The sequence below is a fragment of the Chiloscyllium plagiosum genome, unplaced genomic scaffold (assembly GCF_037043375.1).
Source record: "Chiloscyllium plagiosum isolate Xiang-an unplaced genomic scaffold, Cpla_swu_hap1 HiC_scaffold_38, whole genome shotgun sequence".
Classification (NCBI taxonomy): domain Eukaryota; kingdom Metazoa; phylum Chordata; class Chondrichthyes; order Orectolobiformes; family Hemiscylliidae; genus Chiloscyllium; species Chiloscyllium plagiosum.
Window position 1 is genome coordinate 21,979,331 of NW_028270176.1, and position 21,132 is coordinate 22,000,462.

The 21,132-nt window shown below is 51.5% G+C and overlaps 14 non-coding genes across 14 annotated transcripts; all 14 read right to left on the reverse strand.

The window, feature by feature from the left end:
• Positions 1 to 688: 688 nt before the first annotated feature.
• Positions 689 to 761, reverse strand: trnat-ugu (transfer RNA threonine (anticodon UGU)). Its single transcript has one exon. It is a non-coding gene; the product is annotated as a tRNA-Thr (tRNA).
• Positions 762 to 2,007: 1,246 nt separating this feature from the next.
• trnat-ugu (transfer RNA threonine (anticodon UGU)) lies at positions 2,008 to 2,080 on the reverse strand. The gene has a single exon. It is a non-coding gene; the product is annotated as a tRNA-Thr (tRNA).
• A 1,246-nt stretch (positions 2,081 to 3,326) lies between these two features.
• On the reverse strand, positions 3,327 to 3,399 carry trnat-ugu (transfer RNA threonine (anticodon UGU)). Its single transcript has one exon. It is a non-coding gene; the product is annotated as a tRNA-Thr (tRNA).
• Positions 3,400 to 4,645: 1,246 nt separating this feature from the next.
• trnat-ugu (transfer RNA threonine (anticodon UGU)) lies at positions 4,646 to 4,718 on the reverse strand. The gene has a single exon. It is a non-coding gene; the product is annotated as a tRNA-Thr (tRNA).
• A 1,246-nt stretch (positions 4,719 to 5,964) lies between these two features.
• Positions 5,965 to 6,037, reverse strand: trnat-cgu (transfer RNA threonine (anticodon CGU)). The gene has a single exon. It is a non-coding gene; the product is annotated as a tRNA-Thr (tRNA).
• Positions 6,038 to 8,603: 2,566 nt separating this feature from the next.
• On the reverse strand, positions 8,604 to 8,676 carry trnat-cgu (transfer RNA threonine (anticodon CGU)). The gene has a single exon. It is a non-coding gene; the product is annotated as a tRNA-Thr (tRNA).
• A 1,245-nt stretch (positions 8,677 to 9,921) lies between these two features.
• On the reverse strand, positions 9,922 to 9,994 carry trnat-ugu (transfer RNA threonine (anticodon UGU)). Its single transcript has one exon. It is a non-coding gene; the product is annotated as a tRNA-Thr (tRNA).
• Positions 9,995 to 12,557: 2,563 nt separating this feature from the next.
• On the reverse strand, positions 12,558 to 12,631 carry trnat-cgu (transfer RNA threonine (anticodon CGU)). Its single transcript has one exon. It is a non-coding gene; the product is annotated as a tRNA-Thr (tRNA).
• A 1,246-nt stretch (positions 12,632 to 13,877) lies between these two features.
• Positions 13,878 to 13,950, reverse strand: trnat-cgu (transfer RNA threonine (anticodon CGU)). Its single transcript has one exon. It is a non-coding gene; the product is annotated as a tRNA-Thr (tRNA).
• A 1,246-nt stretch (positions 13,951 to 15,196) lies between these two features.
• trnat-cgu (transfer RNA threonine (anticodon CGU)) lies at positions 15,197 to 15,269 on the reverse strand. The gene has a single exon. It is a non-coding gene; the product is annotated as a tRNA-Thr (tRNA).
• A 1,246-nt stretch (positions 15,270 to 16,515) lies between these two features.
• trnat-ugu (transfer RNA threonine (anticodon UGU)) lies at positions 16,516 to 16,588 on the reverse strand. The gene has a single exon. It is a non-coding gene; the product is annotated as a tRNA-Thr (tRNA).
• A 1,246-nt stretch (positions 16,589 to 17,834) lies between these two features.
• On the reverse strand, positions 17,835 to 17,907 carry trnat-ugu (transfer RNA threonine (anticodon UGU)). Its single transcript has one exon. It is a non-coding gene; the product is annotated as a tRNA-Thr (tRNA).
• A 1,246-nt stretch (positions 17,908 to 19,153) lies between these two features.
• On the reverse strand, positions 19,154 to 19,226 carry trnat-ugu (transfer RNA threonine (anticodon UGU)). The gene has a single exon. It is a non-coding gene; the product is annotated as a tRNA-Thr (tRNA).
• Positions 19,227 to 20,377: 1,151 nt separating this feature from the next.
• trnat-cgu (transfer RNA threonine (anticodon CGU)) lies at positions 20,378 to 20,451 on the reverse strand. Its single transcript has one exon. It is a non-coding gene; the product is annotated as a tRNA-Thr (tRNA).
• Between the last annotated feature and the right edge of the window lie 681 nt (positions 20,452 to 21,132).

Here is a 21,132-nt window from a genome sequence, read left to right on the forward strand (position 1 = left end):
GGCCAATTCAGCCGGCCTGCACGTCTTTGGACTGTGAGAGCAAACCGGAGCAAACCCACGCAGACTCTGGGAGAATGTGCAAAGTCGACACAGACTCGATTCCCTAAAGCTGGAATCGAGCCTGGCTCCCTAGCGCTGTGAGGCAGCAGTGCGAACCACTCAGCGACTGGTTGGGCGGAATGGCCTGTTTCCAAACTGGAGGGATCCTATGCCTCTGAGATTTCTGACAATCACCGGGAGACCTAATTGGGAATTGTCATTCGCTCGCTTGGAGTGACTGAGGTCAGCGATCTCAAAGTTAAATCCGTGAACACACACAGCCCCGTTCTTTGCCTGCAGAAGAAAGAAGTTTGTGGATTTCAACTGAACGCTGTAAGTGACAAAAACAGAAGTTGCAGGAAAAGCTCAACAGGTCTGAGACGAGAAATGAGAGTCGACAGGTGTCTGTCACTTCAGGGTAATGACCCTGGTGTTTCAGACATCAATTCCCAAGCTCTTGACAAAAACAGCAGCTATCAGTCCAACAGGGTTATTCAGGAGCGCGACTCGTTCATTTGGTGATTGCGGGTGAACGCCGTAGCTTCCAAATAAGCCGGTTAGACGACAAGCTGGCGTTGAGCTTGAACATCGCATCCTACAGTCTCATGCCAAGCGTTGAAACTGAGTGGGCGCTGGAGACATGGCTGAGAGGCCCCAGTGAGATTTGAACTCACGACCCCTGGTTTACAAGACCAGTGCTCTAACCGCTGAGCTATGGAGCCGGGTGATCCGGCGCACTGCGCTGGATTGGTTAACACTGGCTGACTCAAATACATGGGACGCAGGTTTCAATCGACTCTCGCCTCACCGTCTGTACAGTTTGAACATTCTGCCCGTGTGTGCGTGGGTTTGCTCCGGCTGCTCCGGTTACCGCTCTCAGTCCAAAGATGTGTGGCTTCTGCGGGATTGGCCATGCTTCATTGTCCCATTGTGTACGGTGATAGTGCGGGCCCGGTGGATTCGTCAGCATTAAATGTGGAATGATGCGGAATGGGTCTGGGTCGATTGCTCTCTGCAGGGTCGGTGTGGACGAGATTAGAATAAATTAGATTGGCTACAGTGTGGAAACAGGACCTTCAGCCCAACAAGTCCACATCGATCCTCTGAAGAGTAACCCACCCAGACCCGTTTCACTCTGAATAATGCACCTATGACTAGGGGCAATTTAGAACTTCCTGTAGAAGGGCTCATGCCCGAAACGTCGATTCTCCTGCTCCTTGGATGCTGCCTGACCTGCTGCGCTTTTCCAGCAATACATTTTCAGCTCAGCAATTTAGAATGGCCAATTCAGCCGGCCTGCACGTCTTTGGACTGTGAGAGCAAACCGGAGCAAACCCACGCAGACTCTGGGAGAATGTGCAAAGTCGACACAGACTCGATTCCCTAAAGCTGGAATCGAGCCTGGCTCCCTAGCGCTGTGAGGCAGCAGTGCGAACCACTCAGCGACTGGTTGGGCGGAATGGCCTGTTTCCAAACTGGAGGGATCCTATGCCTCTGAGATTTCTGACAATCACCGGGAGACCTAATTGGGAATTGTCATTCGCTCGCTTGGAGTGACTGAGGTCAGCGATCTCAAAGTTAAATCCGTGAACACACACAGCCCCGTTCTTTGCCTGCAGAAGAAAGAAGTTTGTGGATTTCAACTGAACGCTGTAAGTGACAAAAACAGAAGTTGCAGGAAAAGCTCAACAGGTCTGAGACGAGAAATGAGAGTCGACAGGTGTCTGTCACTTCAGGGTAATGACCCTGGTGTTTCAGACATCAATTCCCAAGCTCTTGACAAAAACAGCAGCTATCCGTCCAACAGGGTTATTCAGGAGCGCGACTCGTTCATTTGGTGATTGCGGGTGAACGCCGTAGCTTCCGAATAAGCCGGTTAGACGACAAGCTGGCGTTGAGCTTGAACATAGCATCCTACAGTCTCATGCCAAGCGTTGAAACTGAGTGGGCGCTGGAGACATGGCTGAGAGGCCCCAGTGAGATTTGAACTCACGACCCCTGGTTTACAAGACCAGTGCTCTAACCGCTGAGCTATGGAGCCGGGTGATCCGGCGAAATGCGCTGGATTGGTTAACACTGGCTGACTCAAATCCTTGGGACACAGGTTTCAATCGACTCTCGCCTCACCGTCTGTACAGTTTGAACATTCTGCCCGTGTGTGCGTGGGTTTGCTCCGGCTGCTCCGGTTACCGCTCTCAGTCCAAAGATGTGTAGCTTCTGCGGGATTGGCCATGCTTCATTGTCCCATTGTGTACGGTGATAGTGCGGGCCCGGTGGATTCGTCAGCATTAAATGTGGAATGATGCGGAATGGGTCTGGGTCGATTGCTCTCTGCAGGGTCGGTGTGGACGAGATTAGAATAAATTAGATTGGCTACAGTGTGGAAACAGGACCTTCAGCCCAACAAGTCCACATCGATCCTCTGAAGAGTAACCCACCCAGACCCGTTTCACTCTGAATAATGCACCTATGACTAGGGGCAATTTAGAACTTCCTGTAGAAGGGCTCATGCCCGAAACGTCGATTCTCCTGCTCCTTGGATGCTGCCTGACCTGCTGCGCTTTTCCAGCAATACATTTTCAGCTCAGCAATTTAGAATGGCCAATTCAGCCGGCCTGCACGTCTTTGGACTGTGAGAGCAAACCGGAGCAAACCCACGCAGACTCTGGGAGAATGTGCAAAGTCGACACAGACTCGATTCCCTAAAGCTGGAATCGAGCCTGGCTCCCTAGCGCTGTGAGGCAGCAGTGCGAACCACTCAGCGACTGGTTGGGCGGAATGGCCTGTTTCCAAACTGGAGGGATCCTATGCCTCTGAGATTTCTGACAATCACCGGGAGACCTAATTGGGAATTGTCATTCGCTCGCTTGGAGTGACTGAGGTCAGCGATCTCAAAGTTAAATCCGTGAACACACACAGCCCCGTTCTTTGCCTGCAGAAGAAAGAAGTTTGTGGATTTCAACTGAACGCTGTAAGTGACAAAAACAGAAGTTGCAGGAAAAGCTCAACAGGTCTGAGACGAGAAATGAGAGTCGACAGGTGTCTGTCACTTCAGGGTAATGACCCTGGTGTTTCAGACATCAATTCCCAAGCTCTTGACAAAAACAGCAGCTATCAGTCCAACAGGGTTATTCAGGAGCGCGACTCGTTCATTTGGTGATTGCGGGTGAACGCCGTAGCTTCCAAATAAGCCGGTTAGACGACAAGCTGGCGTTGAGCTTGAACATCGCATCCTACAGTCTCATGCCAAGCGTTGAAACTGAGTGGGCGCTGGAGACATGGCTGAGAGGCCCCAGTGAGATTTGAACTCACGACCCCTGGTTTACAAGACCAGTGCTCTAACCGCTGAGCTATGGAGCCGGGTGATCCGGCGCACTGCGCTGGATTGGTTAACACTGGCTGACTCAAATACATGGGACGCAGGTTTCAATCGACTCTCGCCTCACCGTCTGTACAGTTTGAACATTCTGCCCGTGTGTGCGTGGGTTTGCTCCGGCTGCTCCGGTTACCGCTCTCAGTCCAAAGATGTGTGGCTTCTGCGGGATTGGCCATGCTTCATTGTCCCATTGTGTACGGTGATAGTGCGGGCCCGGTGGATTCGTCAGCATTAAATGTGGAATGATGCGGAATGGGTCTGGGTCGATTGCTCTCTGCAGGGTCGGTGTGGACGAGATTAGAATAAATTAGATTGGCTACAGTGTGGAAACAGGACCTTCAGCCCAACAAGTCCACATCGATCCTCTGAAGAGTAACCCACCCAGACCCGTTTCACTCTGAATAATGCACCTATGACTAGGGGCAATTTAGAACTTCCTGTAGAAGGGCTCATGCCCGAAACGTCGATTCTCCTGCTCCTTGGATGCTGCCTGACCTGCTGCGCTTTTCCAGCAATACATTTTCAGCTCAGCAATTTAGAATGGCCAATTCAGCCGGCCTGCACGTCTTTGGACTGTGAGAGCAAACCGGAGCAAACCCACGCAGACTCTGGGAGAATGTGCAAAGTCGACACAGACTCGATTCCCTAAAGCTGGAATCGAGCCTGGCTCCCTAGCGCTGTGAGGCAGCAGTGCGAACCACTCAGCGACTGGTTGGGCGGAATGGCCTGTTTCCAAACTGGAGGGATCCTATGCCTCTGAGATTTCTGACAATCACCGGGAGACCTAATTGGGAATTGTCATTCGCTCGCTTGGAGTGACTGAGGTCAGCGATCTCAAAGTTAAATCCGTGAACACACACAGCCCCGTTCTTTGCCTGTAGCAAAAAGAAGTTTGTGGATTTCAACTGAACGCTGTAAGTGACAAAAACAGAAGTTGCAGGAAAAGCTCAACAGGTCTGAGACGAGAAATGAGAGTCGACAGGTGTCTGTCACTTCAGGGTAATGACCCTGGTGTTTCAGACATCAATTCCCAAGCTCTTGACAAAAACAGCAGCTATCAGTCCAACAGGGTTATTCAGGAGCGCGACTCGTTCATTTGGTGATTGCGGGTGAACGCCGTAGCTTCCAAATAAGCCGGTTAGACGACAAGCTGGCGTTGAGCTTGAACATAGCATCCTACAGTCTCATGCCAAGCGTTGAAACTGAGTGGGCGCTGGAGACATGGCTGAGAGGCCCCAGTGAGATTTGAACTCACGACCCCTGGTTTACAAGACCAGTGCTCTAACCGCTGAGCTATGGAGCCGGGTGATCCGGCGAAATGCGCTGGATTGGTTAACACTGGCTGACTCAAATACATGGGACGCAGGTTTCAATCGACTCTCGCCTCACCGTCTGTACAGTTTGAACATTCTGCCCGTGTGTGCGTGGGTTTGCTCCGGCTGCTCCGGTTACCGCTCTCAGTCCAAAGATGTGTAGCTTCTGCGGGATTGGCCATGCTTCATTGTCCCATTGTGTACGGTGATAGTGCGGGCCCGGTGGATTCGTCAGCATTAAATGTGGAATGATGCGGAATGGGTCTGGGTCGATTGCTCTCTGCAGGGTCGGTGTGGACGAGATTAGAATAAATTAGATTGGCTACAGTGTGGAAACAGGACCTTCAGCCCAACAAGTCCACATCGATCCTCTGAAGAGTAACCCACCCAGACCCGTTTCACTCTGAATAATGCACCTATGACTAGGGGCAATTTAGAACTTCATGTAGAAGGGCTCATGCCCGAAACGTCGATTCTCCTGCTCCTTGGATGCTGCCTGACCTGCTGCGCTTTTCCAGCAATACATTTTCAGCTCAGCAATTTAGAATGGCCAATTCAGCCGGCCTGCACGTCTTTGGACTGTGAGAGCAAACCGGAGCAAACCCACGCAGACTCTGGGAGAATGTGCAAAGTCGACACAGACTCGATTCCCTAAAGCTGGAATCGAGCCTGGCTCCCTAGCGCTGTGAGGCAGCAGTGCGAACCACTCAGCGACTGGTTGGGCGGAATGGCCTGTTTCCAAACTGGAGGGATCCTATGCCTCTGAGATTTCTGACAATCACCGGGAGACCTAATTGGGAATTGTCATTCGCTCGCTTGGAGTGACTGAGGTCAGCGATCTCAAAGTTAAATCCGTGAACACACACAGCCCCGTTCTTTGCCTGCAGAAGAAAGAAGTTTGTGGATTTCAACTGAACGCTGTAAGTGACAAAAACAGAAGTTGCAGGAAAAGCTCAACAGGTCTGAGACGAGAAATGAGAGTCGACAGGTGTCTGTCACTTCAGGGTAATGACCCTGGTGTTTCAGACATCAATTCCCAAGCTCTTGACAAAAACAGCAGCTATCAGTCCAACAGGGTTATTCAGGAGCGCGACTCGTTCATTTGGTGATTGCGGGTGAACGCCGTAGCTTCCAAAGAAGCCGGTTAGACGACAAGCTGGCGTTGAGCTTGAACATAGCATCCTACAGTCTCATGCCAAGCGTTGAAACTGAGTGGGCGCTGGAGACATGGCTGAGAGGCCCCAGTGAGATTTGAACTCACGACTTTTGGTTTACGAGACCAGCGCTCTAACCGCTGAGATATGGAGCCGGGTGGGGGGGCGCACTGCACTGGATTGGTTAACACTGGCTGACTCAAATACTTGGGACACAGGTTTCAATCGACTCTCGCGTCACCGTCTGTCCAGTTTGAACATTCTGCCCGTGTGTGCGTGGGTTTGCTCCGGCTGCTCCGGTTACCGCTCTCAGTCCAAAGATGTGTAGCTTCTGCGGGATTGGCCATGCTTCATTGTCCCATTGTGTACGGTGATAGTGCGGGCCCGGTGGATTCGTCAGCATTAAATGTGGAATGATGCGGAATGGGTCTGGGTCGATTGCTCTCTGCAGGGTCGGTGTGGACGAGATTAGAATAAATTAGATTGGCTACAGTGTGGAAACAGGACCTTCAGCCCAACAAGTCCACATCGATCCTCTGAAGAGTAACCCACCCAGACCCGTTTCACTCTGAATAATGCACCTATGACTAGGGGCAATTTAGAACTTCCTGTAGAAGGGCTCATGCCCGAAACGTCGATTCTCCTGCTCCTTGGATGCTGCCTGACCTGCTGCGCTTTTCCAGCAATACATTTTCAGCTCAGCAATTTAGAATGGCCAATTCAGCCGGCCTGCACGTCTTTGGACTGTGAGAGCAAACCGGAGCAAACCCACGCAGACTCTGGGAGAATGTGCAAAGTCGACACAGACTCGATTCCCTAAAGCTGGAATCGAGCCTGGCTCCCTAGCGCTGTGAGGCAGCAGTGCGAACCACTCAGCGACTGGTTGGGCGGAATGGCCTGTTTCCAAACTGGAGGGATCCTATGCCTCTGAGATTTCTGACAATCACCGGGAGACCTAATTGGGAATTGTCATTCGCTCGCTTGGAGTGACTGAGGTCAGCGATCTCAAAGTTAAATCCGTGAACACACACAGCCCCGTTCTTTGCCTGCAGAAGAAAGAAGTTTGTGGATTTCAACTGAACGCTGTAAGTGACAAAAACAGAAGTTGCAGGAAAAGCTCAGCAGGTCTGAGACGAGAAATGAGAGTCGACAGGTGTCTGTCACTTCAGGGTAATGACCCTGGTGTTTCAGACATCAATTCCCAAGCTCTTGACAAAAACAGCAGCTATCAGTCCAACAGGGTTATTCAGGAGCGCGACTCGTTCATTTGGTGATTGCGGGTGAACGCCGTAGCTTCCAAATAAGCCGGTTAGACGACAAGCTGGCGTTGAGCTTGAACATAGCATCCTACAGTCTCATGCCAAGCGTTGAAACTGAGTGGGCGCTGGAGACATGGCTGAGAGGCCCCAGTGAGATTTGAACTCACGACCCCTGGTTTGACAAGACCAGTGCTCTAACCGCTGAGCTATGGAGCCGGGTGATCCGGCGCACTGCGCTGGATTGGTTAACACTGGCTGACTCAAATACATGGGACACAGGTTTCAATCGACTCTCGCCTCACCGTCTGGACAGTTTGAACATTCTGCCCGTGTGTGCGTGGGTTTGCTCCGGCTGCTCCGGTTACCGCTCTCAGTCCAAAGATGTGTAGCTTCTGCGGGATTGGCCATGCTTCATTGTCCCATTGTGTACGGTGATAGTGCGGGCCCGGTGGATTCGTCAGCATTAAATGTGGAATGATGCGGAATGGGTCTGGGTCGATTGCTCTCTGCAGGGTCGGTGTGGACGAGATTAGAATAAATTAGATTGGCTACAGTGTGGAAACAGGACCTTCAGCCCAACAAGTCCACATCGATCCTCTGAAGAGTAACCCACCCAGACCCGTTTCACTCTGAATAATGCACCTATGACTAGGGGCAATTTAGAACTTCCTGTAGAAGGGCTCATGCCCGAAACGTCGATTCTCCTGCTCCTTGGATGCTGCCTGACCTGCTGCGCTTTTCCAGCAATACATTTTCAGCTCAGCAATTTAGAATGGCCAATTCAGCCGGCCTGCACGTCTTTGGACTGTGAGAGCAAACCGGAGCAAACCCACGCAGACTCTGGGAGAATGTGCAAAGTCGACACAGACTCGATTCCCTAAAGCTGGAATCGAGCCTGGCTCCCTAGCGCTGTGAGGCAGCAGTGCGAACCACTCAGCGACTGGTTGGGCGGAATGGCCTGTTTCCAAACTGGAGGGATCCTATGCCTCTGAGATTTCTGACAATCACCGGGAGACCTAATTGGGAATTGTCATTCGCTCGCTTGGAGTGACTGAGGTCAGCGATCTCAAAGTTAAATCCGTGAACACACACAGCCCCGTTCTTTGCCTGCAGAAGAAAGAAGTTTGTGGATTTCAACTGAACGCTGTAAGTGACAAAAACAGAAGTTGCAGGAAAAGCTCAACAGGTCTGAGACGAGAAATGAGAGTCGACAGGTGTCTGTCACTTCAGGGTAATGACCCTGGTGTTTCAGACATCAATTCCCAAGCTCTTGACAAAAACAGCAGCTATCAGTCCAACAGGGTTATTCAGGAGCGCGACTCGTTCATTTGGTGATTGCGGGTGAACGCCGTAGCTTCCAAAGAAGCCGGTTAGACGACAAGCTGGCGTTGAGCTTGAACATAGCATCCTACAGTCTCATGCCAAGCGTTGAAACTGAGTGGGCGCTGGAGACATGGCTGAGAGGCCCCAGTGAGATTTGAACTCACGACTTTTGGTTTACGAGACCAGCGCTCTAACCGCTGAGATATGGAGCCGGGTGGGGGGGCGCACTGCACTGGATTGGTTAACACTGGCTGACTCAAATACTTGGGACACAGGTTTCAATCGACTCTCGCGTCACCGTCTGTCCAGTTTGAACATTCTGCCCGTGTGTGCGTGGGTTTGCTCCGGCTGCTCCGGTTACCGCTCTCAGTCCAAAGATGTGTAGCTTCTGCGGGATTGGCCATGCTTCATTGTCCCATTGTGTACGGTGATAGTGCGGGCCCGGTGGATTCGTCAGCATTAAATGTGGAATGATGCGGAATGGGTCTGGGTCGATTGCTCTCTGCAGGGTCGGTGTGGACGAGATTAGAATAAATTAGATTGGCTACAGTGTGGAAACAGGACCTTCAGCCCAACAAGTCCACATCGATCCTCTGAAGAGTAACCCACCCAGACCCGTTTCACTCTGAATAATGCACCTATGACTAGGGGCAATTTAGAACTTCCTGTAGAAGGGCTCATGCCCGAAACGTCGATTCTCCTGCTCCTTGGATGCTGCCTGACCTGCTGCGCTTTTCCAGCAATACATTTTCAGCTCAGCAATTTAGAATGGCCAATTCAGCCGGCCTGCACGTCTTTGGACTGTGAGAGCAAACCGGAGCAAACCCACGCAGACTCTGGGAGAATGTGCAAAGTCGACACAGACTCGATTCCCTAAAGCTGGAATCGAGCCTGGCTCCCTAGCGCTGTGAGGCAGCAGTGCGAACCACTCAGCGACTGGTTGGGCGGAATGGCCTGTTTCCAAACTGGAGGGATCCTATGCCTCTGAGATTTCTGACAATCACCGGGAGACCTAATTGGGAATTGTCATTCGCTCGCTTGGAGTGACTGAGGTCAGCGATCTCAAAGTTAAATCCGTGAACACACACAGCCCCGTTCTTTGCCTGCAGAAGAAAGAAGTTTGTGGATTTCAACTGAACGCTGTAAGTGACAAAAACAGAAGTTGCAGGAAAAGCTCAACAAGTCTGAGACGAGAAATGAGAGTCGACAGGTGTCTGTCACTTCAGGGTAATGACCCTGGTGTTTCAGACATCAATTCCCAAGCTCTTGACAAAAACAGCAGCTATCAGTCCAACAGGGTTATTCAGGAGCGCGACTCGTTCATTTGGTGATTGCGGGTGAACGCCGTAGCTTCCAAATAAGCCGGTTAGACGACAAGCTGGCGTTGAGCTTGAACATAGCATCCTACAGTCTCATGCCAAGCGTTGAAACTGAGTGGGCGCTGGAGACATGGCTGGAGGCCGCAGTGAGATTTGAACTCACGACCCCTGGTTTACAAGACCAGTGCTCTAACCGCTGAGCTATGGAGCCGGGTGATCCGGCGCACTGCGCTGGATTGGTTAACACTGGCTGACTCAAATACATGGGACACAGGTTTCAATCGACTCTCGCCTCACCGTCTGGACAGTTTGAACATTCTGCCCGTGTGTGCGTGGGTTTGCTCCGGCTGCTCCGGTTACCGCTCTCAGTCCAAAGATGTGTAGCTTCTGCGGGATTGGCCATGCTTCATTGTCCCATTGTGTACGGTGATAGTGCGGGCCCGGTGGATTCGTCAGCATTAAATGTGGAATGATGCGGAATGGGTCTGGGTCGATTGCTCTCTGCAGGGTCGGTGTGGACGAGATTAGAATAAATTAGATTGGCTACAGTGTGGAAACAGGACCTTCAGCCCAACAAGTCCACATCGATCCTCTGAAGAGTAACCCACCCAGACCCGTTTCACTCTGAATAATGCACCTATGACTAGGGGCAATTTAGAACTTCCTGTAGAAGGGCTCATGCCCGAAACGTCGATTCTCCTGCTCCTTGGATGCTGCCTGACCTGCTGCGCTTTTCCAGCAATACATTTTCAGCTCAGCAATTTAGAATGGCCAATTCAGCCGGCCTGCACGTCTTTGGACTGTGAGAGCAAACCGGAGCAAACCCACGCAGACTCTGGGAGAATGTGCAAAGTCGACACAGACTCGATTCCCTAAAGCTGGAATCGAGCCTGGCTCCCTAGCGCTGTGAGGCAGCAGTGCGAACCACTCAGCGACTGGTTGGGCGGAATGGCCTGTTTCCAAACTGGAGGGATCCTATGCCTCTGAGATTTCTGACAATCACCGGGAGACCTAATTGGGAATTGTCATTCGCTCGCTTGGAGTGACTGAGGTCAGCGATCTCAAAGTTAAATCCGTGAACACACACAGCCCCGTTCTTTGCCTGCAGAAGAAAGAAGTTTGTGGATTTCAACTGAACGCTGTAAGTGACAAAAACAGAAGTTGCAGGAAAAGCTCAACAGGTCTGAGACGAGAAATGAGAGTCGACAGGTGTCTGTCACTTCAGGGTAATGACCCTGGTGTTTCAGACATCAATTCCCAAGCTCTTGACAAAAACAGCAGCTATCAGTCCAACAGGGTTATTCAGGAGCGCGACTCGTTCATTTGGTGATTGCGGGTGAACGCCGTAGCTTCCAAATAAGCCGGTTAGACGACAAGCTGGCGTTGAGCTTGAACATAGCATCCTACAGTCTCATGCCAAGCGCTGAAACTGAGTGGGCGCCGGAGACATGGCTGAGAGGCCCCAGTGAGATTTGAACTCACGACCCCTGGTTTACAAGACCAGTGCTCTAACCGCTGTGCTATGGAGCCGGGTGGCCCGGCGCACTGCACTGGATTGGTTAACACTGGCTGACTCAAGTACTTGGGACACAGGTTTCAATCGACTCTCGCCTCACCGTCTGTACAGTTTGAACATTCTGCCCGTGTGTGCGTGGGTTTGCTCCGGCTGCTCCGGTTACCGCTCTCAGTCCAAAGATGTGTAGCTTCTGCGGGATTGGCCATGCTTCATTGTCCCATTGTGTACGGTGATAGTGCGGGCCCGGTGGATTCGTCAGCATTAAATGTGGAATGATGCGGAATGGGTCTGGGTCGATTGCTCTCTGCAGGGTCGGTGTGGACGAGATTAGAATAAATTAGATTGGCTACAGTGTGGAAACAGGACCTTCAGCCCAACAAGTCCACATCGATCCTCTGAAGAGTAACCCACCCAGACCCGTTTCACTCTGAATAATGCACCTATGACTAGGGGCAATTTAGAACTTCCTGCAGAAGGACTCATGCCCGAAACGTCGATTCTCCTGCTCCTTGGATGCTGCCTGACCTGCTGCGCTTTTCCAGCAATACATTTTCAGCTCAGCATTTTAGAATGGCCAATTCACCCGGCCTGCACGTCTTTGGACTGTGAGAGCAAACCGGAGCAAACCCACGCAGACTCTGGGAGAATGTGCAAAGTCGACACAGACTCGATTCCCTAAAGCTGGAATCGAGCCTGGCTCCCTAGCGCTGTGAGGCAGCAGTGCGAACCACTGAGCGACTGGTTGGGCGGAATGGCCTGTTTCCAAACTGGAGGGATCCTATGCCTCTGAGATTTCTGACAATCACCGGGAGACCTAATTGGGAATTGTCATTCGCTCGCTTGGAGTGACTGAGGTCAGCGATCTCAAAGTTAAATCCGTGAACACACACAGCCCCGTTCTTTGCCTGCAAAAAAGAAGTTTGTGGATTTCAACTGAACGCTGTCAGTGACAAAAACAGAAATTGCAGGAAAAGCTCAACAGGTCTGAGACGAGAAATGAGAGTCGACAGGTGTCTGTCACTTCAGGGTAATGACCCTGGTGTTTCAGACAACAATTCCCAAGCTCTTGACAAAAACTGCAGCTATCAGTCCAACAGGGTTATTCAGGAGCGCGACTCGTTCATTTGATGGTTGTGGGTGAACGCCGTAGCTTCCAAATAAGCCGGTTAGACGACAAGCTGGCGTTGAGCTTGAACATAGCATCCTTCAGTCTCATGCCAAGCGTTGAAACTGAGTGGGCGCTGGAAACATGGCTGAGAGGCCCCAGTAAGATTTGAACTCACGACTTGTTGGTTTACGAGACCAGCGCTCTAACCGCTGAGCTATGGAGCCGGGTGGCCCAGCCCACTGCACTGGATTGGTTAACACTGGCTGACTCAAATCCTTGGGACACAGGTTTCAATCGACTCTCGCGTCACCGTCTGTCCAGTTTGAACATTCTGCCCGTGTGTGCGTGGGTTTGCTCCGGCTGCTCCGGTTACCGCTCTCAGTCCAAAGATGTGTAGCTTCTGCGGGATTGGCCATGCTTCATTGTCCCATTGTGTACGGTGATAGTGCGGGCCCGGTGGATTCGTCAGCATTAAATGTGGAATGATGCGGAATGGGTCTGGGTCGATTGCTCTCTGCACGGTCGGTGTGGACGAGATTAGAATAAATTAGATTGGCTACAGTGTGGAAACAGGACCTTCAGCCCAACAAGTCCACATCGATCCTCTGAAGAGTAACCCACCCAGACCCGTTTCACTCTGAATAATGCACCTATGACTAGGGGCAATTTAGAACTTCCTGTAGAAGGGCTCATGCCCGAAACGTCGATTCTCCTGCTCCTTGGATGCTGCCTGACCTGCTGCGCTTTTCCAGCAATACATTTTCAGCTCAGCAATTTAGAATGGCCAATTCAGCCGGCCTGCACGTCTTTGGACTGTGAGAGCAAACCGGAGCAAACCCACGCAGACTCTGGGAGAATGTGCAAAGTCGACACAGACTCGATTCCCTAAAGCTGGAATCGAGCCTGGCTCCCTAGCGCTGTGAGGCAGCAGTGCGAACCACTCAGCGACTGGTTGGGCGGAATGGCCTGTTTCCAAACTGGAGGGATCCTATGCCTCTGAGATTTCTGACAATCACCGGGAGACCTAATTGGGAATTGTCATTCGCTCGCTTGGAGTGACTGAGGTCAGCGATCTCAAAGTTAAATCCGTGAACACACACAGCCCCGTTCTTTGCCTGCAGAAAAAAGAAGTTTGTGGATTTCAACTGAACGCTGTAAGTGAGAAAAACAGAAGTTGCAGGAAAAGCTCAACAGGTCTGAGACGAGAAATGAGAGGCGACAGGTGTCTGTCACTTCAGGGTAATGACCCTGGAGTTTCAGACAACAATTCCCAAGCTCTTGACAAAAACTGCAGCTATCAGTCCAACAGGGTTATTCAGGAGCGCGACTCGTTCATTTGGTGGTTGTGGGTGAACGCCGTAGCTTCCAAAAAAGCCGGTTACACGACAAGCTGGCGTTGAGCTTGAACATAGCATCCTTCAGTCTCATGCCAAGCGTTGAAACTGAGTGGGCGCTGGAAACATGGCTGAGAGGCCCCAGTGAGATTTGAACTCACGACTTCTGGTTTACGAGACCAGCGCTCTAACCGCTGAGCTATGGAGCCGGGTGGGCGGGCGCACTGCACTGGATTGGTTAACACTGGCTGACTCAAATACTTGGGACACAGGTTTCAATCGACTCTCGCGTCACCGTCTGTCCAGTTTGAACATTCTGCCCGTGTGTGCGTGGGTTTGCTCCGGCTGCTCCGGTTACCGCTCTCAGTCCAAAGATGTGTAGCTTCTGCGGGATTGGCCATGCTTCATTGTCCCATTGTGTACGGTGATAGTGCGGGCCCGGTGGATTCGTCAGCATTAAATGTAGAATGATGCGGAATGGGTCTGGGTCGATTGCTCTCTGCAGGGTCGGTGTGGACGAGATTAGAATAAATTAGATTGGCTACAGTGTGGAAACAGGACCTTCAGCCCAACAAGTCCACATCGATCCTCTGAAGACTAACCCACCCAGACCCGTTTCTCTCTGAATAATGCACCTATGACTAGGGGCAATTTAGAACTTCCTGTAGAAGGACTCATGCCCGAAACGTCGATTCTCCTGCTCCTTGGATGCTGCCTGACCTGCGGCGCTTTTCCAGCAATACATTTTCAGCTCAGCAATTTAGAATGGCCAATTCAGCCGGCCTGCACGTCTTTGGACTGTGAGAGCAAACCGGAGCAAACCCACGCAGACTCTGGGAGAATGTGCAAAGTCGACACAGACTCGATTCCCTAAAGCTGGAATCGAGCCTGGCTCCCTAGCGCTGTGAGGCAGCAGTGCGAACCACTCAGCGACTGGTTGGGCGGAATGGCCTGTTTCCAAACTGGAGGGATCCTATGCCTCTGAGATTTCTGACAATCACCGGGAGACCTAATTGGGAATTGTCATTCGCTCGCTTGGAGTGACTGAGGTCAGCGATCTCAAAGTTAAATCCGTGAACACACACAGCCCCGTTCTTTGCCTGCAGAAGAAAGAAGTTTGTGGATTTCAACTGAACGCTGTAAGTGACAAAAACAGAAGTTGCAGGAAAAGCTCAACAGGTCTGAGACGAGAAATGAGAGTCGACAGGTGTCTGTCACTTCAGGGTAATGACCCTGGTGTTTCAGACATCAATTCCCAAGCTCTTGACAAAAACAGCAGCTATCAGTCCAACAGGGTTATTCAGGAGCGCGACTCGTTCATTTGGTGGTTGTGGGTGAACGCCGTAGCTTCCAAAAAAGCCGGTTACACGACAAGCTGGCGTTGAGCTTGAACATAGCATCCTTCAGTCTCATGCCAAGCGTTGAAACTGAGTGGGCGCTGGAAACATGGCTGAGAGGCCCCAGTGAGATTTGAACTCACGACTTCTGGTTTACGAGACCAGCGCTCTAACCGCTGAGCTATGGAGCCGGGTGGGCGGGCGCACTGCACTGGATTGGTTAACACTGGCTGACTCAAATACTTGGGACACAGGTTTCAATCGACTCTCGCGTCACCGTCTGTCCAGTTTGAACATTCTGCCCGTGTGTGCGTGGGTTTGCTCCGGCTGCTCCGGTTACCGCTCTCAGTCCAAAGATGTGTAGCTTCTGCGGGATTGGCCATGCTTCATTGTCCCATTGTGTACGGTGATAGTGCGGGCCCGGTGGATTCGTCAGCATTAAATGTAGAATGATGCGGAATGGGTCTGGGTCGATTGCTCTCTGCAGGGTCGGTGTGGACGAGATTAGAATAAATTAGATTGGCTACAGTGTGGAAACAGGACCTTCAGCCCAACAAGTCCACATCGATCCTCTGAAGACTAACCCACCCAGACCCGTTTCTCTCTGAATAATGCACCTATGACTAGGGGCAATTTAGAACTTCCTGTAGAAGGGCTCATGCCCGAAACGTCGATTCTCCTGCTCCTTGGATGCTGCCTGACCTGCTGCGCTTTTCCAGCAATACATTTTCAGCTCAGCAATTTAGAATGGCCAATTCAGCCGGCCTGCACGTCTTTGGACTGTGAGAGCAAACCGGAGCAAACCCACGCAGACTCTGGGAGAATGTGCAAAGTCGACACAGACTCGATTCCCTAAAGCTGGAATCGAGCCTGGCTCCCTAGCGCTGTGAGGCAGCAGTGCGAACCACTCAGCGACTGGTTGGGCGGAATGGCCTGTTTCCAAACTGGAGGGATCCTATGCCTCTGAGATTTCTGACAATCACCGGGAGACCTAATTGGGAATTGTCATTCGCTCGCTTGGAGTGACTGAGGTCAGCGATCTCAAAGTTAAATCCGTGAACACACACAGCCCCGTTCTTTGCCTGCAGAAGAAAGAAGTTTGTGGATTTCAACTGAACGCTGTAAGTGACAAAAACAGAAGTTGCAGGAAAAGCTCAACAGGTCTGAGACGAGAAATGAGAGTCGACAGGTGTCTGTCACTTCAGGGTAATGACCCTGGTGTTTCAGACATCAATTCCCAAGCTCTTGACAAAAACAGCAGCTATCAGTCCAACAGGGTTATTCAGGAGCGCGACTCGTTCATTTGGTGATTGCGGGTGAACGCCGTAGCTTCCAAATAAGCCGGTTAGACGACAAGCTGGCGTTGAGCTTGAACATAGCATCCTACAGTCTCATGCCAAGCGTTGAAACTGAGTGGGCGCTGGAGACATGGCTGAGAGGCCCCAGTGAGATTTGAACTCACGACCCCTGGTTTACAAGACCAGTGCTCTAACCGCTGAGCTATGGAGCCGGGTGATCCGGCGAAATGCGCTGGATTGGTTAACACTGGCTGACTCAAATACATGGGACGCAGGTTTCAATCGACTCTCGCCTCACCGTCTGTACAGTTTGAACATTCTGCCCGTGTGTGCGTGGGTTTGCTCCGGCTGCTCCGGTTACCGCTCTCAGTCCAAAGATGTGTAGCTTCTGCGGGATTGGCCATGCTTCATTGTCCCATTGTGTACGGTGATAGTGCGGGCCCGGTGGATTCGTCAGCATTAAATGTGGAATGATGCGGAATGGGTCTGGGTCGATTGCTCTCTGCAGGGTCGGTGTGGACGAGATTAGAATAAATTAGATTGGCTACAGTGTGGAAACAGGACCTTCAGCCCAACAAGTCCACATCGATCCTCTGAAGAGTAACCCACCCAGACCCGTTTCACTCTGAATAATGCACCTATGACTAGGGGCAATTTAGAACTTCCTGTAGAAGGGCTCATGCCCGAAACGTCGATTCTCCTGCTCCTTGGATGCTGCCTGACCTGCTGCGCTTTTCCAGCAATACATTTTCAGCTCAGCAATTTAGAATGGCCAATTCAGCCGGCCTGCACGTCTTTGGACTGTGAGAGCAAACCGGAGCAAACCCACGCAGACTCTGGGAGAATGTGCAAAGTCGACACAGACTCGATTCCCTAAAGCTGGAATCGAGCCTGGCTCCCTAGCGCTGTGAGGCAGCAGTGCGAACCACTCAGCGACTGGTTGGGCGGAATGGCCTGTTTCCAAACTGGAGGGATCCTATGCCTCTGAGATTTCTGACAATCACCGGGAGACCTAATTGGGAATTGTCATTCGCTCGCTTGGAGTGACTGAGGTCAGCGATCTCAAAGTTAAATCCGTGAACACACACAGCCCCGTTCTTTGCCTGCAGAAGAAAGAAGTTTGTGGATTTCAACTGAACGCTGTAAGTGACAAAAACAGAAGTTGCAGGAAAAGCTCAACAGGTCTGAGACGAGAAATGAGAGTCGACAGGTGTCTGTCACTTCAGGGTAATGACCCTGGTGTTTCAGACATCAATTCCCAAGCTCTTGACAAAAACAGCAGCTATCAGTCCAACAGGGTTATTCAGGAGCGCGACTCGTTCATTTGGTGATTGCGGGTGAACGCCGTAGCTTCCAAATAAGCCGGTTAGACGACAAGCTGGCGTTGAGCTTGAACATAGCATCCTACAGTCTCATGCCAAGCGTTGAAACTGAGTGGGCGCTGGAGACATGGCTGAGAGGCCCCAGTGAGATTTGAACTCACGACCCCTGGTTTACAAGACCAGTGCTCTAACCGCTGAGCTATGGAGCCGGGTGATCCGGCGAAATGCGCTGGATTGGTTAACACTGGCTGACTCAAATACATGGGACGCAGGTTTCAATCGACTCTCGCCTCACCGTCTGTACAGTTTGAACATTCTGCCCGTGTGTGCGTGGGTTTGCTCCGGCTGCTCCGGTTACCGCTCTCAGTCCAAAGATGTGTAGCTTCTGCGGGATTGGCCATGCTTCATTGTCCCATTGTGTACGGTGATAGTGCGGGCCCGGTGGATTCGTCAGCATTAAATGTGGAATGATGCGGAATGGGTCTGGGTCGATTGCTCTCTGCAGGGTCGGTGTGGACGAGATTAGAATAAATTAGATTGGCTACAGTGTGGAAACAGGACCTTCAGCCCAACAAGTCCACATCGATCCTCTGAAGAGTAACCCACCCAGACCCGTTTCACTCTGAATAATGCACCTATGACTAGGGGCAATTTAGAACTTCCTGTAGAAGGGCTCATGCCCGAAACGTCGATTCTCCTGCTCCTTGGATGCTGCCTGACCTGCTGCGCTTTTCCAGCAATACATTTTCAGCTCAGCAATTTAGAATGGCCAATTCAGCCGGCCTGCACGTCTTTGGACTGTGAGAGCAAACCGGAGCAAACCCACGCAGACTCTGGGAGAATGTGCAAAGTCGACACAGACTCGATTCCCTAAAGCTGGAATCGAGCCTGGCTCCCTAGCGCTGTGAGGCAGCAGTGCGAACCACTCAGCGACTGGTTGGGCGGAATGGCCTGTTTCCAAACTGGAGGGATCCTATGCCTCTGAGATTTCTGACAATCACCGGGAGACCTAATTGGGAATTGTCATTCGCTCGCTTGGAGTGACTGAGGTCAGCGATCTCAAAGTTAAATCCGTGAACACACACAGCCCCGTTCTTTGCCTGCAGAAGAAAGAAGTTTGTGGATTTCAACTGAACGCTGTAAGTGACAAAAACAGAAGTTGCAGGAAAAGCTCAACAGGTCTGAGACGAGAAATGAGAGTCGACAGGTGTCTGTCACTTCAGGGTAATGACCCTGGTGTTTCAGACATCAATTCCCAAGCTCTTGACAAAAACCGCAGCTATCAGTCCAACAGGGTTATTCAGGAGCGCGACTCGTTCATTTGGTGATTGCGGGTGAACGCCGTAGCTTCCAAATAAGCCGGTTAGACGACAAGCTGGCGTTGAGCTTGAACATCGCATCCTACAGTCTCATGCCAAGCGTTGAAACTGAGTGGGCGCTGGAGACATGGCTGAGAGGCCCCAGTGAGATTTGAACTCACGACCCCTGGTTTACAAGACCAGTGCTCTAACCGCTGAGCTATGGAGCCGGGTGATCCGGCGAAATGCGCTGGATTGGTTAACACTGGCTGACTCAAATACATGGGACGCAGGTTTCAATCGACTCTCGCCTCACCGTCTGTACAGTTTGAACATTCTGCCCGTGTGTGCGTGGGTTTGCTCCGGCTGCTCCGGTTACCGCTCTCAGTCCAAAGATGTGTAGCTTCTGCGGGATTGGCCATGCTTCATTGTCCCATTGTGTACGGTGATAGTGCGGGCCCGGTGGATTCGTCAGCATTAAATGTGGAATGATGCGGAATGGGTCTGGGTCGATTGCTCTCTGCAGGGTCGGTGTGGACGAGATTAGAATAAATTAGATTGGCTACAGTGTGGAAACAGGACCTTCAGCCCAACAAGTCCACATCGATCCTCTGAAGAGTAACCCACCCAGACCCGTTTCACTCTGAATAATGCACCTATGACTAGGGGCAATTTAGAACTTCCTGTAGAAGGGCTCATGCCCGAAACGTCGATTCTCCTGCTCCTTGGATGCTGCCTGACCTGCTGCGCTTTTCCAGCAATACATTTTCAGCTCAGCAATTTAGAATGGCCAATTCAGCCGGCCTGCACGTCTTTGGACTGTGAGAGCAAACCGGAGCAAACCCACGCAGACTCTGGGAGAATGTGCAAAGTCGACACAGACTCGATTCCCTAAAGCTGGAATCGAGCCTGGCTCCCTAGCGCTGTGAGGCAGCAGTGCGAACCACTCAGCGACTGGTTGGGCGGAATGGCCTGTTTCCAAACTGGAGGGATCCTATGCCTCTGAGATTTCTGACAATCACCGGGAGACCTAATTGGGAATTGTCATTCGCTCGCTTGGAGTGACTGAGGTCAGCGATCTCAAAGTTAAATCCGTGAACACACACAGCCCCGTTCTTTGCCTGCAGAAGAAAGAAGTTTGTGGATTTCAACTGAACGCTGTAAGTGACAAAAACAGAAGTTGCAGGAAAAGCTCAACAGGTCTGAGACGAGAAATGAGAGTCGACAGGTGTCTGTCACTCGTTCATTTGGTGGTTGTGGGTGAACGCCGTAGCTTCCAAAAAAGCCGGTTAGATGACAAGCTGTCGTTGAGCTTGAACATAGCATCCTTCAGTCTCATGCCAAGCGTTAAAACTGAGTGGGCGCTGGAAACATGGCCGAGAGGCCCCAGTGAGATTTGAACTCACGACTTTCTGGTTTACGAGACCAGCGCTCTGACCGCTGAGCTATGGAGCCGGGGGGTCAACCACCCGGTTTGGTTAACACTGGCTGACTCAAATACTTGGGACATCGGTTTCAATCATGCTTCATTGTCCCAGTGTGTCCCACTCACTCCCGGCACTGTCACGCTCATTTCCCACTGTGTTCCACTCACTACGTGCACTGTCACGCTCATTTCCCACTGTGTTCCTTTCACTACCTGCACTGTCAGACTCATTTCCCACTGTGTCCCACTCATTACCTGCACTGTCACACTCATATCCCACTGTGTCCCACCCACTACCTGCAGTGTGACAGTCATTTTCCACTTTGTCCCACCCACTACCTGCAGTGTCACACTCATTTTCCACTGTGTCTGACTCACTACCTGCAGTGTCAAACTCCCGTCCCACTGTGCCCCACTCACTACCTGCACAGTAACACTCATTTCCCAGTGTCCCACCCACTACCTGCAGTGTCACACTCATTTTCCACTGTGTCCCACCCACTAGCTGCAGTGTCATACTCATTTCCCACTGCGTTCACTCACTACATGCACTGTCACACTCATTTGCCACTGTGTCCCACTCATTACCTGCACCATCACACTCATTTCCAATTGTGTCCCACTCACTACCGGCAGTGTCGCACTCATTTCCCACTGTGTCCCACTCACGACCTGCACTGTCACACTCATTTCCCACTGTGTCCTCTCAC